The sequence below is a fragment of the Pipistrellus hanaki genome (assembly GCF_964339955.1).
Source record: "Pipistrellus hanaki genome assembly, chromosome: X".
NCBI lineage: Eukaryota > Metazoa > Chordata > Mammalia > Chiroptera > Vespertilionidae > Pipistrellus > Pipistrellus hanaki.
In genome coordinates, this window is record NC_140524.1 from 34,354,682 (window position 1) to 34,374,403 (window position 19,722).

Here is a 19,722-nt window from a genome sequence, read left to right on the forward strand (position 1 = left end):
AACTGGGGCACAAAAAGGTGAAATAAATTTTTCCAAAGTTCCATAAGTAACAAGGAACAGATCATAGCTGTGTTTTCAACCCAGAAAGTCTCCTGCCAGAGGCCCCCAGTCATAACACCATATTTTACTGCCTCTCTTTGGGAAAATGCCTCATATTTCATCTATCATTTCCCCTTCTCAGTCTCCACACTGGGAAGTTCTTCAGTAGAGATGTACTGTATATACTAACTAGTACATTGTATTACCCAACACCTCTCAAACCTACTTGATCATGGAACCTTTTCTTGTATACTACCTATTAAACTTCCCTTACCAAGGCTGAGGATCAAACCTGCAGCCCAAGTACTTGCTCTTTGATCAGGAATCAAACCTGAGACCCTTCCGTGTGGGGACCAACAATCTAACCATTGAGCAAACATGCAGGCATATCCTCTCATTATTGAGGTTACTATGTTTTTCAAAGGAACAATGGTTTACTTCCTCCATTAAACAAATAAACATCCTAAGACAAAGAGTTAGAACAGTGTCTGAAACAGAATCCTATATAATAAAAGCCTAATATTGTCCCCTAGACCAGGAATTCAACTGGGAGTTTGACCTGGAGTTTGACCAGAAGGCGGGGCCAGCCAGCAAACTGCCTGAGGCCCCTCCCTCCCAGCCCGCTCCACCCCAGCTGCCATGGGCAGGCAGCCAGGGGAAGGGAGGCCTTGGCTGCCAGCTGGCAACTGCTAGCCACTAAGGACCCTAGCCATGCACAAATTGTGTGCACCGGGCCTCTAGTATGCACTATATAAGTATTTACTCTTGTTGCTGCTGCTGATGGTGTCATTCTTGACATGTACCTCATGCCTTTACCATATCTTTGGCTAACCTTAAAGGACAAAAAAGGTGATTAGATCATCATGAGGGAAAGAAGTTTGTGTGATTTCTTTCAGAGTAGGCAGATTAATTTGTATCACTGACAGCAAAGGCATCATGTCACTCTTCCAGCCCTAGCATGGGCAACACTTTATAAGAGGGAAGCATAGCCATGCCACCCACTGCAAGACAAATGAGTCTCTGCATAGCGTTAATGGCAGTTTCCCCACCCCACCCCTGTCTCCCTTACCCCCACACATCAGAATCTCCAAAGTGCTCACCAACCTCATCCAACTCATCCTGGAAGTTTTAGCTTATTGCCTGGAGTTACTGCAAATGGTCAGATGGAGATTTGGCATGACATTCAGAAAACTCTTTCTAATCTCTGTGCTTTCAGGAATTCTGCTTGATGGCATAAAGGATTGAACTTATAGGGTGTTGGAGGAAGGAGATAGGAGTCTACCTTTGACAATTAGTACTTCTCACACCATGGAAGGAGAGCAGGAAGGGCTCCATACTACAGGGTAAATTGTTATCAGTCTGACCTTTGATCATTATACCAATGTATAATTACCCAAACTATACCAAGCTATAGGGGGGAAAATATTAATAGTATTAATAGCCTTTCTCTGGTTTTAACCCAAACCTAGATCCTCCATTTATTTTAAATACTCCCCAGTGGTTGTCTTAAGTGTACTTCTCAGCCTTATGGACTTCCTAGGCCTTCACTCCCTGTAGAAGCTACATTATAGGTGAGCATCAGTACTACCTGTGCTCACCATGAAAGATGAGAGCATTCATATGTGTACAGAGGATACTGCTGCACTCTGTTCCCAAAGCCTCCAGAATCACATCAAGCCACTAGTACTGTCTTGTACTGTGTCCTTGAAACAAATTAGCACTGGGCATCACTGAGGGCCTACAGCATTCCAAGAGCCAAAACTGAGTTCTGTAGCCTGGATACCCCATGTGCCTTTGGCTACAGCCAATATCTTTGACTATGTTGTGAGCTAGTTCTCAATTGGATAGGCATAAAAGTCATGTTGCCTTGATTCTCTTCTAATGTCTCACAGAAATATTTTGAGAAATTACTGTTTATCCTGCATTTTGTCTTTACTGTATGCATTTTGTTTTTACTTTCAGCATCTCTCAAACTTGGTGTCTGTTTAGACACAAATCCCTAAGGAGCTAGGCTAAGTCTGGATGGAAGGCAATAGACTGTACTCAGATGTTCTCCAACCCTCTACCAATTTAGGCTGTTATTGGATCTAGCATGTGTACATGGAACTTTTTCTCTGGAATCTCCTTGGTAACCCACGGGCAAATGAATGGGGAGCCTCTTTACAGCATGCCCAAAGATATCTGAGTCTTAGTGGAGAACTTATACTAGGCTTTCACTAGGCCCTGCTCTACAAGAAATTTTAGTCACAGCATGTCAAGCTTGAAAACCAATACAAAAGACCATAGGAAGATGCATTGAACTAGGCAGAAAATGACCAGAATTCAAATTTCAGTTCTATCATTTGTCAGCCATGTGTGCCCTAGACAGGCCATTTAACCTCCATCTACTGGGATAATAATAACTTCCCTGACTAGCCCCAGGATTGTACATTCAAGAAGTAATATTGAGCTTCTTTCTAAAAGATAGAAGACACAATGCCAGGCCTGTTGGTGATCCAAAGAACAGTCACAGATTTTGCTAGCTAACAGCATACAAAAAATGACAATATTTTTGAGAAAATATTAGTTAATTTCAATTATCCTGTACTTTACATGTTATCTTATTCCTCACAATAACCCTATAAGATGAGCATAATTAAAACCATTTTACAATGAGGAAAAATTCAGTAAGTATCATAGCTTTATTCAAGTCACACATCTAGTAAGTGGTGGATCTGGAATTGAAATCCAGGTCTATCTGATGCTAGAAGCTGTGATTTCCCCCCCAGATCATGTATATAAATAGAAAGTCATTCATCCTATAAGGCATAGATGAAGTGTCATGAAATCAAATAAGATGCATATTATAATATTTTATAAAAAGTCAAGCTGACACAATTGTTAGGTGTTTGTGTTATTATCATTGTGTTAAGAGCTCTATAAAATATGCTGGCTGTAAAATTCCATCTGTAAATAGGAGCTAACCATGCCTTGTAGAGATATAAAATAAAAGAGTATTTAAGTTCAGCTGCAACAGAACTTGGAAGGCAACTGATGCCTCAGATTCACTGTTCTCAGTAGTCCAGCATCTGTATATGGGTAACCTATGTGAACAGAGCAAGAGCCACAAAGTTCAATGGTAGAACCCAAGCAGAATGAAAATGAGCTCAGCATATCATGGTATGCTGGATGGGCCTCCTGAGAAAGCATACTTGGATGGATTATTAAGATCACTTGGTAAAGGGGGACCTTATTCAGGATATGTGAACCCTTGTGACCACTATAAACAAGACTGTGTACCCCCCCCCAGGGTGTGAGGAACTTGTTGTTGTTTTTTCTTATAATTCAGATTGACACAGGGCTCTCTGTTGTGAGTTCAAGGCCTAGTAATCATAGTTTACCAATACTGAGTACCTATTATGTGCCAAGCACTGAGCTAGTCACAGAGTACGTATTAAGTTATTGCATTGTGATGAAGCCAATTATAGTTATCTGATTAAGAGTATAAGTTTTGCTATATTGAATGTGGGAAGCTATTTACCAATGATATATATGATAATGGATTAATGTCCAAAATTTATAAAGAAGTCATACAACTTAACACACACAAAAAAAAAACAAAACAAAAAAACACACAAGTGTTTGAATTTTAAAAAATAGGCAGAGGACCTGAGTAGCCATTTCTCCAGAGAGGACAAACAGATGGCCAATCCTATATAATAAAAGGCTAATATTCAAATAGACTGAATTGCAGAACAACCAAACAACTGAACAACTGGTCCCTATGATGTACGCTGACCACTGGGGGTGCGTGTGAAACATGGTGGGCATCGGAATCAGAGCGCAGAACATGGTGGGCATTGGCTGTGGCAGATGGTGGAACAGGTGAGCAGGGGCACCAAACCAAGGCAGGGCACTGGTTGCTGTCATAGGGTCAAGCCTCTGGTGGTTACTGAAAATTCTTTGCTCCTGCACGCTGCGGTTTGGCCCAGTGTTCGCACCTGCTGCTGGCACCAGAGTTGCTGTTGGCACTGGCCACAATCACTCCCTGCTGTCAGCTGATGTGAGCAGGTCAGTCAACTTGTGGGAGCAGCAGCAGATGGAGCAGAGCTGCTGGCAGACAGGGGACTGGGGCCATGGTGGGAAGGGCTGGGTGGTGGCACAGAGGATGGGTGAGACATGCCCCTGTGTCCACCACAGCCTTCCGGCCCACAGTTCCTTTCAAGGAACAAAAACTTGTGCACTGGACCCCTTGTAGACATATAAAAAGATGCCCAACATCTCTAATCATCAGATAAATGAAAATTAAAACCACATTAGACCAGATGGAATTGACATCTTTAGAACATTTCACCCCAAAGCCACAGAATATACATTCTTCTCAAGTGCACATGGGTCATTTTCAAAGATAGAACATATGTTTCAAAGATAGAACATATGCTGGGACATAGGCAAAGTCTCTTCAAATTCAAGAAGATCGAAATCATACCAAGTATCTTCTCAGATTACAGTGGCATAAAACTAGAAATCAACTACAATAAAAGCAATCCAAAAAAAATCTAATGAGTTGGTCTGAAGGTTGTGGGTTATTGTTAAGCTGATTAACAAAAAAATCTAATGCATGGAGACTAAACAGCATGCTATTAAACAATGACTGGGTTACCAGAGAGATCAAGGAAGAAATAAAAACATCATGGCAACAAATGACAATGAAAACACAACAATCCAAAATCTATGGGGCACAGCCAAAGCAGTCTTGAGATGGGAGCTCATAGCTCTACAAGCCTACTGAAGAAAAAAAAAGGTATAAATTACCTAACCCTACAACTCAAAGAAAGCAACAAGAAAGGCCCAGTGTAAGCAAAAGGAAGGAAATAATAAAAATCAGAGCGGAGATAAATGACATAGAGACCAAATAAACAATACAAAAAATCAAAAAAAAAAAAACAAGAGCTGGTTCTTTGAAAGGATAAACAAGATTGATGAACCTCTAGCCAGTCTCACCAAGAAGCAAAGGGAGAGGACCCAAATAAACAAAATCAGAAATGAAAGAGGTGAAATAACAACAGACCCCACAGAAATGCAAAGGATTCTTAAAAAATACTATGAACAACTTTATTCAAAAAAAACTGGACAACCAGGAGGAAATATACATATTCCTAGAAAGATTTAACCTTCCAAAACACAATCAGAAAGAATCTCAACAGCTCAATAGGCCAATAACTATGGAAGAACTTGAAGCAGTCATCAAAAAGCTTCCGGCAAACAAAAGCCCAGATGCTTTGCAGGGGAGTTTTACCAAACATTCAGGAAAGAACTAAAACCTATCCTCCTCAGACTATTACAAAAAATTCAAGAGGAAGGAACACTTCCAAGCTCATTCTATGAAGCCAGCATCACCCTAATACCAAAACCAGATAAAGACAACACAATGAAAGAGAATCACAGGCCAATATTCCTGATGAATATAGATGCCAAAATCCTCAACAAAATTCTAGTAAATATGATCCAGCGATACATCAGAAAGATCATACACCATGACCAAGTAAGATTTATCTGAGGAATGCAAGGATGGTACAATATCCACAAATCAAAAAACATGATTCGTCATACAAATAAATTGAGAGATAAAAAATCATATAGTCATTTCAATTGATGAAGAAAAAGCATTTGACAATATCAAACACCTTTTCTTGATAAAAACTCTCAACAAGGTTGGAATAGAAGGATCATACCTCAACATAATAAAAGCTATATATGATAAATCCACAGCTAACATCAAACTCAATGGGCAAAACTAAAACTATTTCCCCTAAGAACAGGAACAAGACAGGGATGCCCATTCTCATCACTCCTGTTTGACATAGTACTGGAAGTATTAGTCATTGCAATCAGACAAGAAGAAGAAATAAAAGACATCCAAATTGTAAAGAAGTAAAGCTGTCCTTATTTGCAGATGACATATTGTACATTAAAAAAAAAAAAAAAACCGAAAGACTCCATCAAAAAGCTATGAGACTTAATAAATGAATTCGGCAAGGTAGCAGGATACAAAATTAATGCCAAGAAATCTGTAGCATTCCTATACACAAACAATGAACTTACAGAAAAAGAGACTAAAAAAGCAATCCCATTTACCATCGCACCAAAAAAAATAAATAAATAAAATACCTAGGAATAAACTTAACTAAGGAAGTAAAAGACCTATACCCAGAAAACTATAAGACACTGAAAAAAGAGCTAGAGGAAGACATAAACAGATTGAAGAACATACCATGTTCATGGATTGGTAGAATCAACATCATTAAAATGTCCATTCTACCCAAAGCAATCTATAGATTCAATGCACTCCCCATTAAAATACCAAGGGCATATTTCACAGACCTAGAAAGAATTCTCAAAAAGTTCATCTGGAATTAAAAAAAAAAAAAAAAGACCCTGAATAGCCACAGCAATCCTGAGAATTGAATAAAGTAGGAGGTATCTCAATACCATATTTCAAGCTGTATTACAAAGCCACTATTCTCAAAACCTCCTGGTACTGGTACAAGAATAGACATACAGACCAATGGAATAGATGCTCAATTATATTTTACCAAAAAGGCATGAACATACAATGGAGCCAAGTAGTCTCTTCAATAAATGGTACTGGGAAAATTGGACAGATACATGCAAAATAAATAAATAAATAAAACTAGACCACCAACTTACACCATATACAAAAATAAACTCAAAATGGATACAGGACTTAAACATAAGACGAGAAGCCATAAAAATACTAGCGGAATCCACAGGCAGCAAAATCTCAGACAAATGCCAAAAGAACTTCTTCACTGATACTGCTCATAGGGCAATGGAAGCTAAAGAGAAAATAACAAATGGGACTACATCAAAATGAAAAGTGTTTGGCTCAGTGGATAGAGCATCAGTCTGTGGACTGAAATGTCCCGGGTTCGATTCAGGTCAAAGGCATGTACATTGGTTGCAGGCACGTCCCCGGTGGGGGTTGTGCAGGAGGCAGCTGGTCGATGTTTCTGTCATCATCGATGTTTCTAACTCTCTATCCCTCTCCCTTTCTCACTATAAATAATCAATAAAATATATATTGTTTTTAAAAAAGTTTTTGCACAGCAAAAGAAACCATCAACAAAACAACAAGAAAGCCCACTGTATTGGAGAACATATTTGCAAATGTTATCACTGATAAAGGTTTAATCTCCAACATCTACAGTAAACTTATCAATTTAATAAAAGGAAGATAAATGATCCAATAAAAAATGGACAATGGACCTATATAGAATCTTTTTGAAAGAAGACAGAGGAAGGCCAAGAGGCACATGAAAATATGCTCAAAGTCACTAATTATCTGAGAGATGCAAATCAAAATGACAATTAGGTACCATCTCACATCTATCAGAATGGCTATCATCAACAAATCAACAAATGACAAGTGTTGGCAAGGATGCAAAGAAAAAGGAACCCTTGTGCACTGCTGATGGAAATGCAGACTGGTGTAGCCACTGTGGAGAACAGTATGGATTTTCCTCAAATAACTAAAAATGGAACTCCCACTTGACGAATTAATCACACTCCTAGGACTATATCCTAAAAAACTAGAAACACCAATCAGAAAGGATATATGCACCCCTATGTTCATAGCAGCACAATTTACAATAGCTAAGATTTGGAAACAGCCTAGGTGCCAGTCAGCAGATGACTGGATTAGAAAACAATGGTATATCTACACAATGGAATACTATGCTGCCATGAACAAGAAGGAATTCTTAACATTTGCAGCAACCTGTGTGGAACTGGAGACCATTAAGCTAAGTGAAATAAGCCAGTCAGAGAAAGAAAAATACCACATGATCCTCACTCATTTATTGATAATAAAGAACATTATAAACTGATAAAAATGTAGATACAGAGACAGTAACGCATCAAACAGACTGTCAAATTACAGCAGGAAGGTTAGGGAGAGGTGAGGGAGATAAGAGATCAACCAAAGGACTGGTATGCATGCATATAAGTATAGCCAACAGATGCAAAACTCTGGGGGATGAGGGCATGTATGGGAGTTGGGTGGGGTTGGGGGCAATGTTAAGATATATACACATATAATACCTTAACTTAAAAAAATGGGGAAAAAAGATTTTTCAAATCTTCTTCCGGAAGGCAATCTTAGCATATTCCCTAGAACATATAAACTAACTATGGCAGATAGGGAGGATCCAAGCAAACCTGTTTTTTAGATTCACCTCTGTGTTTTTTAGATTCACCTCCATTGTTTCTTGGTAACCCTACAAGGATTTGTTAAACATATACTTGCTCTTTCTTATCTACCTGTGAATTTCCTACCTTCCTCTCCTTAGCACAGAATGACATATACCTCACCTTGCCAAACCATCTTTGGAATTTTTATGTTTATATAAATTCAATTGTGCACATGTATTAAAACTTATTTTTCTCATATTGATATGCTGTATGTAATTTGAATTATTTGACCAGCCAGAAGATGTGAGGGGACAAAGGAAAAGTTTCCCCATCCCTGGTATCACTCAGTCCTTAATGTCAAGATTTAAAAAAATGTGATTAGACTTGTCTTATATTTATTTATGTTTGTTTCTGCTTGCTTGTTTGAGATGAAGAAGAAGAAGAAGAAGAAGAAGAAGAAGAAGAAGAAGAAGAAGAAGAAGAAGAAGAAGAAGAAGAAGAAGAAGAAGAAGGAGAAGAAGAAGAAGAAAAAGAAGAAGAAGGAGGAGGAGGAGGAGGAGGAGGAGGAGGAGGAGGAGGAGGAGAAGGAGAAGGAGAAGGAGAAGGAGAAGAAGAAGAAGAAGAAGAAGAAGAAGAAGAAGAAGAAGAAGAAGAAGAAGAAGAAGAAGAAGAAGAAGAAGAAGAAGAAGAAGAAGAAAGAGGAGGAGGAGGAGGAGGAGGAAGAGGAAGAGGAGGAGGAAAAGGAGGAGGAGGAGGAGGAGGAAGAGGAGAAAGAGGAAGAGGAGGAGGAAGAGGAGGAGGGGGGGAGGAGGGGGGGAGGGGGGGAGGAGGGGAAGTGGGAGGAGGAGGGAAAAGGGGAAGGGAAGGGGAAGGGAAAGAAGGAAGGGAAGGGTCTGCTATGAGATCTTCCAGTCCTCTTCTTTCCTTATCTTGAAATTGTTCCCAAATACATTTTAGTCCTCCAAACTATTATACAAAGCCTTCTTCCCTAGCACTCATCATCAAATTGCATTCATGAGAAAAGGTCAGTATATATCATTGCTTTTGGAGAAGAATGCAGGAGCCTACAATCTGTCCCCTTTCCCCCAATGGCTCTTTCATAGGGGGCACCACAGATAGGGGAGAGGTAAAGGGACTTCTCAGCAGTACAAAAACACCTCCCTCTTAATCTGCTACCAACTATCCTTCAGGTGGCTGAGCTATCAGAACATGGAAGGGGAAGTGGAAGGTGGGTTAGGTATTAAAGAACTTTCATTAGAGTCAGGCTCATTGCAACCAAATACTTAGGTGCTCTCTTTATTTTAGTCGCTCACTCTACAACTTGCCTTCTCACTGTTTTTAGTGACTTCCTGTGTGTCCCTACCACACACACACACTTCTTGGTCCATCGTTCTGCCCCTTGTTCCACTCCTCTGCAATATGACTTCTAATAAACCAGTACAACTAGAAAAAAATAGCATAGAGCACCAGCCAGGTGGCTCAATTGGTTGGAGCATCATACCCTATATCAAAAAGTTTGTGGATTTGATTCCCAGTCAGAGTACATACCTAGGTTGTGGTTTCGATCCCCAGTCAGGGCGCTTATGGGAGGCTAATGATCAATATTTTTCTCTCACATCATTGTTTCTTCTTCTTCTTCTTCTCTCTCTCTCGCTCCTGTTCTCTGTCTCTAAAATCAATAGACATATTGTTGAGTGAGGATTTTTTAAAAAGAGAAATATTATAGCTATAGGTTTCCATTTGCCTACAGAATCTGAATCAGTTGCATTTCTTTGTAACTACACACACACACACACACACACACACACACACACACACACACACCTACGCCTCCTACACGCATACCACACTTTTCACAAAAGGCTCTCCTAAATATTTAGCAAATATCAAAATTTTATAGATAAATGTCAATTTAAACTCTAAATTAATTTCCTAAATAATTTTCAAATAAACAAGCATTTATTACAATAAACATAATTTCCATTGATAGTGAGTACAAAAGCAAATAAAACATGGATTAAAGTGCTTTGCAAACTATAAAATATTAACAAATTTTAGTTATCATTATTCACTCAACAGGTAGAGGTGATAATGAATACAATTTAAAAGGCTCTACTATAAACTGTTTTTAACATATTAATAATTCCTTAATGTATTAGAATACATTGGATACAATTTAAGTCTTCTTGGAGAAAATCTATTTAAATTAGACTGTGATTGCTCTTACTTTCTATTATATCCAAATTGGATTATACAATAAATTTTTTTAAACAATTATGGATATGGCATTAAAACCCAGAGCACTGAGGAGAAAGGGTTTTAATTCCTTCTCCTACATCAACTGGCTGCTTTTCATTGTTCTAACTTCCTCATGAATATTTTTAAGTGGCCATAATACCATCCTGACTATTTAATATTATTGTTTAAAAGAAAGATAAAATAAAAATATGTGAATACAAAATTTCACAAATAAAGGATAAAGCAGCATGGTGGGCATAATTATAAAATAACCTCCAAGAGATAGGCTCTCCTTGATAAGGAGAGACTACCACCACTGCAGGCACTCCCCAGACGTTGGTATTCCAGCAAGGAGACCACGCCATCTTAAAGGGGAGAACAGCCTTTTTTAGGAACTCATCAACACCTCCAAGCAGACAGGCCTTGGGACTTCCCTGTGACCCAGCAGCCACTCCAGCAAAAATCATGCTACCCCAGCTGCAGATCCACAGACCCTGGGATCTCCACCTCCAAAGGTACACCACTCAGCAGCAGTAAGTGAAACCTCCCCCTCCCAGGCAGCAGAACTCAGGATTTGTGCGTAAGCAGCCCCTCAGGCAGCCAGGGCACTCCACTCCTTAGGCAGCACTTGGGAGCCATGGAGAGCTCACAGGGGTGTGATTCCGCACAAAGAAGGGCACGAGGCCCTGCAGTAAAAATTCTGAATTCCCTCTTCCTGAATAACTGCCCACATTCACCCCAGTGGCTCAACTGTAGTGCCAGGACCACTCAGAGTGCATCAGAACTCTGAGCCTGGCAAGCACACCTCCACAGAGGCAAAGTTCCAACAGGCAGGCACCCTGAGCCCATCTACCCATAGGGCCCTAGTGGGAACCACCGTGAGCTCTCTCTGGGTGCAATCTTGAAAAAGTGGGGGCACATTCCCCTTCCCTCCCCTGCCCAGCATTAGAAGTTTTGAATTCACGCATCCTGGATACCAGCCCACAGGGGCCTCAATTGCACAGCTACACTGCCAGGAAACTTCAGAGTCTTTTAGTGTGCCTCGCTGGCAGAAGTACCAAGGGTGCTCCTGTGAGCCACCACTGGTAGTAAGTGCCTATCCACCAGAGGTGCAACAGCAAAAGCTTGGTCTGACCACCCCACGACTGCAGAACTCCGGGCACCATAGTCATGCCTTTCCAAAGAGCAGGCCCCATGAGCCCCAAAACCCCAACAGACTGTTCATGGGTGCCACTGTGAGTCTCTACTGGGCACATGTGATTTCAATTAAGGGTGCAAGACTCAGAAATCAGGACACTCCCCTCCACAATGGCTGACTTCTAGACATCGCAGTTGTGCCTCTCAAGCTCACAGGCCTCCATCAATAGAATCCAAATAGCTCAAGTAGGGAGCTAAACTAGATTAACAAACCCAGGAGAACTGAGGGATTTCGCCAGTAGCACCATCCCCAAAAGCACCTGGGTAGCAAAGCAATTGGATCTACAATTAAAACATTAAAGGAAAACATGGGAAGACAAAAAAAGCAATCCCCAAAGGAAAGAAAAAGAGGAACCAGCAGAAGGGTAGTTCAATGAATTCAAGGCTAACAGCTTATCAGAGATACAATTCAGAGTAATGGTTATAAGGATGTTTAAATGGCTGGATGACAAATACACAATGAGAACTATAAGGAGCTGAATGGGATTGCCATCAACATGAAAAAAAAAACAAAAAAACAAGACGAGATGAAGAATGACATAACTGCAATAAAGAACACAATGTAAGGTTTAAACAGTAGACTAGAAGAGGCTGAGGACCCCATCAGCAAATTAGAAGACAAGGTAGGAAAAAACACACAAACACAGAAACAATGGAAAAGAACACTTAAAAAGCAAGTGCAGAGCTAAAACAGGTTTGGCTCAGTGGATAGAGCATCAGCCTGAGAACTGAAGGGTCCCGGGTTTGATTCCAGTCAAGGGCATGTACCTTGATTGCGGGCACATCCCCAGTAGGGGGTGTGCAGGAGGCAGCTGGTCGATGTTTCTCTCTCATCAATGTTTCTACTCTCTGTCTCACTCCCTTCCTCTCTGTGAAAAATCAATAAAATATATTTTAAAAAAAAAGCAAGAAGAGAGCCTAAGGGAGCTTTTGGAAAACACAAAATGAAACAACATTCGCTTAATAGGGATAACAGAAGGAAAAAGAGGAGAAGCAAGGAATAAAAAAGCTGTTTGAAGAAAAAATGACAGAAAACATCCCTGATATTGGCAAGAAAAAAAACATGCAAGTCCAAGAAGTACACAGAGTCCCAAACAAGTTGAACCCCAAAAGACCAACACCATGACACATCATCATTAGATTGGCGAACACCAACGACAAAGTAAGAATCTTAAAGGCTACAAGAGAGAGACAGAATGTTACTTACAAGTGATCTCCTATTAGAATATCAACATATTTCTGAACAGAAATACACCAGGCCAGAAGGGAATGGAATGAAATATATAAAGTGATGCAAAGCAAGGGACTGAATCCAAGAATACTATACCCAGCAAGGCTATCATTCAAAATTGAAGGTGAAATCAGGAGTTTCACAGACAAAAAAAAAAAAAAAAAAAAAAAAAAACTAAGAGAGTTTATCACTACCACAACAGCAATACAAGAAAGCTAAAGGGACTGCTATAAAAAGAAAAAATAGAAAGGCAAAAAGAAATGCAAACACTAAGGAAAAATATGACAACAAATATGTACTTATTAATAATAACATTAAACCTAAATGGATTAAATGCACCAATCAAAAGACCTAGGGTAGCTGATTGGATAAGAAAACATAGGCCATATATTTGCTATCTACAGGAGACCCACCTCAGAGCAAGGGATTCACACAGAGTGAGAGTGAAGGGATGGAAAAACATTTTTCAGGCAAATGGAAATTAGAAAAAAGCTAGGGTTTAACAGATACTTATATCTGTTAAAATAGACCTCAAAGTAAAGGCCATAATAAGAGATAAGTAAGGCCACTACATAATACCATAATACTAAAGGGAGCAATTCAACAAGAATTGCTCTGGTAAACATGTATGCACCCAATGCAGGAGCACCAAAATACATAAAAAATCTGGAAGATATCAAGGGAGAGATCAGCAATACAATCATAGTAGCGAACTTTAATACAACACTGACATCACTGGATAAATCCTCTAGACATAAAATCAGCAAAGAAACAGCAATTCTAAGTGACAGACTAGATCAGATGGACGTAATTGACATCTTCACACCATTTTACTCCAAAGCCACGGAATATGCGTTCTTCTCAATTGCACATGGGACATTTTCAAAAAATAGACCACATATTGAGTCACAATCAAAGTCTCCTCAAATTCAAAAAAGATTGAAATCATATCAAGCATTTTCTCAGACCACAAAGGCATAATATTAGAAATAAATTGCAATAAAAACATTTCAAAAAATTCAAACACTTGGAAGCTGAATAGCATGCTACTAAACAATAATTGGGTTATTAATAAGATCAAAGAAGAAATTAAAAACTTCCTAGAGACTAATGACAATAAAAACACAACATTGCAAGTCCTATGGGACACAATGAAAGCAGTGCTGAGAGAGAAGTTTATAGGTCTACAGGCCTACCTCAAAAAAAAAACAAGAAAAAATGGCAAGAAATCATCACTCTATAACTAATTGAATTAGAAAGGGAGCAACAAGAAAAGCCCACAGTGAGTATAAGGAAGAAAATAATAAAGATCAGAGCAGAAATGAATGACATAGAGAAAAAAAAAAAAAAAGATCAACAAAACCAAGAGCAGGTTATTTGAAAGGATAAACAAGATTGATGAAGCTCTAGCCAGGATCACCAAAAGCAAAGAGAGAGGACTGAAATAAACAAAATCAGAACTAAAAGAGGTAAAATAACAAAAGACCACAGTAATACAAAGGAATGTTAAAAAATACTATGAACTACTCTGTTCTAACAAACAAGACAACCTGGAGGAAATGGACATATTCCTAGAAAAATACAATCTTCTAAAACTTACTCAGAAAAATTCTAAAAATCTCAATAGGCTGATTAATATGGAAGACATTGAAGCAGTCATCAAAAAGCTTCCAGCAGCCGAAACCAGTTTGGCTCAGTGGATAGAGCGTCAGTCTGCGGACTGAAAGGTACCAGGTTCAATTCCGGTCAAGGGCATGTATGTACCTTGGTTGCGGGCACATCCCCAGTGAGGTGTGTTCAGTAGGCAGCTGATCGATGTCTCGCTCTCATCAATGTTTCTGGCTCTCTATCCCTCTCTCTTTCTCTCTGTAAAAAAATCAATAAAATATATTTAAAAAAAAAAAAAAAAAAAAAAAAAAAAAAAAAAGCTTCCAGCAAACAAAAGCCCATGGCCAGACGGCTTCACAGGGAGTTTTACCAAACATTGAAGGAAGAACTAAAACCTATCTTCCTCAGACTATTCCAGAAAATTCAAGAGAAAGGAATACTTCCAAGCTCATTCTATGAAATCAGCATCACCCTAATACAAAAACCAGATAATGATAACACAATGAAAGAGAATTACAGGCCAATATCCCTCATGAACATAGATGCTAAAATCCTCAACAAAATCTTGCAAATCGGCTCCAGCAGAACATCAAAAAGATCATACACCATTACCAAAGCAGAATTTATCCCAGGGATGCAAGAATGGTACAATATTCACAAATCAATAAACGTGATACATCACATAAACAAATTGAGAGATAAAAATCATATAGTCATATCAATTGATACAGATAAAAGCATTTAACAAAATCCAACATGCTTTCTTGATAAAAACTATCAGCAAGGTGGGGTTAGAAGGATCATTCTCAACATAATAAAAGCCATATATGACAAACATGCAGCCAACATCATACAAAAAAAAAACAAAAAACTAAAACCGTTTCTCCTAAGAAAAGGAACAAGACAGGGATACCCACTCTCACCACTCCTGTTCAACAGAGTGCTGGAAGTACTAGCCATTGTGATCAGACACGAAGAAGAAATAAAAGGCATCCCAATTGGAAAAGAAGATGTAAAATTGTCCTTATTTGCAGATGACATGATACTGTACATAGAAAACCCTAAAGACTCCATCAAAAAAATTATTAGACATAATACATGAATTTGGCAAGATAGTGGAATGCAAAATTAATGCCAAGAAATCTATGGCATTTCTATACAGCAATAGTGAAATTGAAGAAAGAGAGACTAAAAAAGCAATCCCATTTACCACTGCACCAAAAAAAAATTAAGATACCTAGGAATAAAATTAACTAAGGAGGTAAAAGAAACCTATATGTGGAAAATTACACGACATTGAAAAAAAGATAAAGGAAGACATAAACAGATGGAAGAACATATCATGTTCATCAAAATGTCCATACTACCCAAAGCAATCTATAGATTCAATGCACTTCCCAATAAAATACTAATGGCATATTTCACATACCTAGAAGAAAACCTTCCAAAAATTAACCTGGAATAAAAAAACACCTCGAATAGCTTCAATAATCCTGAGAAAGATGAACAAAGTAGAGGGGATCTCAATACCAGATATCAAGCTGTATTACAGACACTGTTCTTAAAACAGCCTGGTACTGTCAGAAGAACAGACATATAGACCAATGGAATGGAATAGAGAACCCAGAAATTGACCCAAACCACTATGCACAATTAATATTTGACAAAGGAGGCATAAGCATACAATGGAGTCAACATGGTCTTTTCAACAAATGGTGTTGGAAAAATTGGACATATACCTGCAAAAAATGAAACTAGATCACCAACTTTCACCATACACAAAAATAAACTCAAAATGGATAAAGGACTTAAACATAAGAAGGGAAACCATAAAAATACTAGAGGAATCCACAGGCAGCAAAATGTCAGACCTATACCAAAGGAACCCCTTCACTGATATTGCTCCCAGGGCAATGGAAACTAAAGAGAAAATAAACAAATGGGACTACATCAAAATAAAAAGCTTTTGCACAGCAAAAGAAAACATCAATAAAACAACAACAATAAAAATAAAAAAAAACACTGCATGGGAGACCTTATTTGCTAATGATATCAAAGATAAGGGTTTAATCTTCAACATTTATAGAGAACTCATACAACTTAACAAAACGAAGATAAACAACCAAATCAAAAATGGGCAACTGATCTAAATAGATACTTTTCAAAAGAAGACCGAAGAAAAACCAAGGGACATATGAAAACCTGCTCAAAGTCACTCATCATCAGATATGCTAATCAAAACAACAATGCAGTACCATCTCACACCTGTCAGAATGGCTATCATCAACAAATCAACCAACGACAAGTGCTGGTGAGGATGTGGAGAAAAAGGAACCCTCATGCACTGCTGGTGGGAATGCAGACTGGTGCAGCCACTGTGGAGAACAGTATGGATTTTCCTCAAAAAAACTAAAAATGGAACTCCCATTTGACCCAGTGATCTTACTTCTAGGATTATATCCCAAGAAACTAGAAACACAAATCAGAAAAGATATATGCACCCCTATGTTCATAGCAGCACAATTCACCATAGCTAAGTGTTGGAAATAACATAAATGTCCATCAGCAGATGAGTGGATTAAAAAACTGTGGTACATCTACACAATGGAATACTACACATTGTTAAAAAAGAAGGCGTTCCTATCATTTGCAACAACATGGATGAAGATGGAGAGCATTATTCTTTTTTTTTAATATATTTTTTTTATTTTCCACAGAGAGGAAGGGAGAGGGATAGAGAGCTAGAAACGTCGATGAGAGAGAAACATCGACCAGCTGCCTCCTGCACACCCCCCACTGGGGATGTGCCCGCAACCAATGTGCATGCCCTTGACCGGAATCAAACCTGGGACCTTTCAGTCCGCAGACCGACGCTCTATCCACTGAGCCAAACCTGTTTCAGCTGGAGAGTATTATTCTAAGTGAAATAACCCAGAGAGAGATAAATATCATATGATCTCACTCATTTGTGGAATATAATGAATGACATAGGCGGATGAACATGAACAGATTTGCAGACTGAGAAACATTGATCAGAACCTCAAACCTCAGGGAAGTAGGTGGTCGGTGAGAGTAAGAGGGCGAGATCAACCAAGGGACTTGTGTGCATGCATATGAGCCTAATTTTTTAAAATATATTTTATTGATTTTGTACAGAGAGGAAGGGAGAGAGATAGAGAGTTAGAAACATCGATGAGAGTCATCAATCAGCTGCCTCTTGCACACCCCCTACTGGGGATATGCCCGCAACCAAGGTACATGCCCTTGACCAGAATCGAACCCAGGACCTTTCAGGCCCCAAGCCGACGCTCTATCCATTGAGCCAAACCGGTTTCGGCTATATGAACCTAATTAAAGTACAGAGACAACAGGGAGTGGGTATGAGTGGGGGAGGGGGAATGGAGGAATAGGGACACATATATAAAATAATAATAATAATAGTAATAATAAACTAATAAATAAGAAATTATGAGGTAACCAGAACTCCAAGAATGCCTAAGAACATCTTTCTTGCCATGCTAGCAGTCATCACCTATAAGGTAATATTACCTGGGGCAAATGGGGAAGTATTTTGGACTTATGTTCCTGACCCTTCATGGATTAGAGCCCTTACATGGACTGATCCACGCCTAATGTAGTCACCAATAATACCAAACACCTTGGTCATCCAGGAGGACCATGGGTGGGGCAAGGAAGTACAATTATACAGGGGTTGCCACCCAGCAGTTTCTCTTTTGTATGACATAAAAATCAAACCACTGCTCCTTTGTGTATAAAATTAGAGAGGTTTCTGGCTTGTGTGGACACCAAAGGAAGGGACTATCACTACTTGCTCCTGGGAGAGGTGCAGAAAATGTAACAAAGACCTTGTCTATACAAAAAGAAATTGACAGTCAATTTCAAATGGAATTGCCATGGCCTAGAGCACATGTGTCAAACACAAGACCCGCGGGCCAAATCCAGCCCGCCAGGCCTTGCAATGTGGCCCGCACCGCGCTGTCATCACTGCACTCCGCTGTCAGTTTATGACATTGTCTGTTTATGACTGTTCAGTAAACCATTCGGCCCGCGATTTAGGCTGGATTTTAGATTTTGGCCCCTTCTCTGATTGAGTTCGACACCCCTAGCCTAGAGCAAAGAATATCCTTACATGGTACTATTCTACAATGTCATTATAATTTTCCCCAGATTTGTGTTACCCCCATTACCTATAATAGTACCTCACACCCTTGGAAATCAATTTTAAAAATCATATTTTTGGAGCTTGGACACAAAGGAAACACATCTCTTGATATTTTAGAATTACAACAGCATAATGTACAATTATCCCAAACAAACTTACAAATTCTTTGAATGTCTGACAGCAATTTAAAAAGGACATGGAAGGATTTAATGCCTTCCACTGTGTAGAGGGCCCGCTAGGAAAGCACCTGAGCATTCTATATTGACCCCTCTTTCCCTTTTGGCCAAGAGGGACCCTCTTATCACAATCCAATTGTCCACAGCTGTTGCCTGATCTTCCAGTTTATGCTGAGGTTGAAGCCTTGTGGTGGCTGGTACCAAGGATCTGCCTCTTTCCCAATGGGGTGACCTGGGGCCACCCTGGAAAAGAAACCAGGGTTCCCCAAGATATGTGATCAGTGTCAAGGCCCCACCAGCAGGCAAGGGGATCCCAAGACAGGTGCTGAGCTTGGAGTCTAGGGGGGCATAGGCTACCAAGGAGAGAGAACTGAACCTCACATCACCCTTCTTGGCACCAGAGGATGGCTGTTTAGCCAGAGACAGGTAAGTTTCCTCAGGGAAGGAACAACCTAAGACAGGCACAATTGCAGAAGGGCCAGCAGGATACAACTTGGCAGTCAACAGAGTAGGGGAACAGACCCTCACCCCTCAACTTTGTCAGGGCCTGAACCCTCACACCTTCTGAGTGAGGTCTCCTGCCCCCATAGCTGATTTGCTTCCCCTGCACAGCTCAAATCAGGACCCTGGTAACAGACACAGACTTGGTAGACAGCAGCTGCTCACTCACTGCAACAAGACTTGTTTCAGTTGTCCTGTACCCATGGTGTAGGGAAGTGGATTTTTTATATCTAAATCCAGCCTAGCACCAGGAATACTCAAGGCCTACTCAAATATTCTTTTCCACTAATATTTACAGAGTAAAATAAGATTGTTGTTAGAGTAGTAAATTTGACAGTAAAATAGTAGTCAAGTTC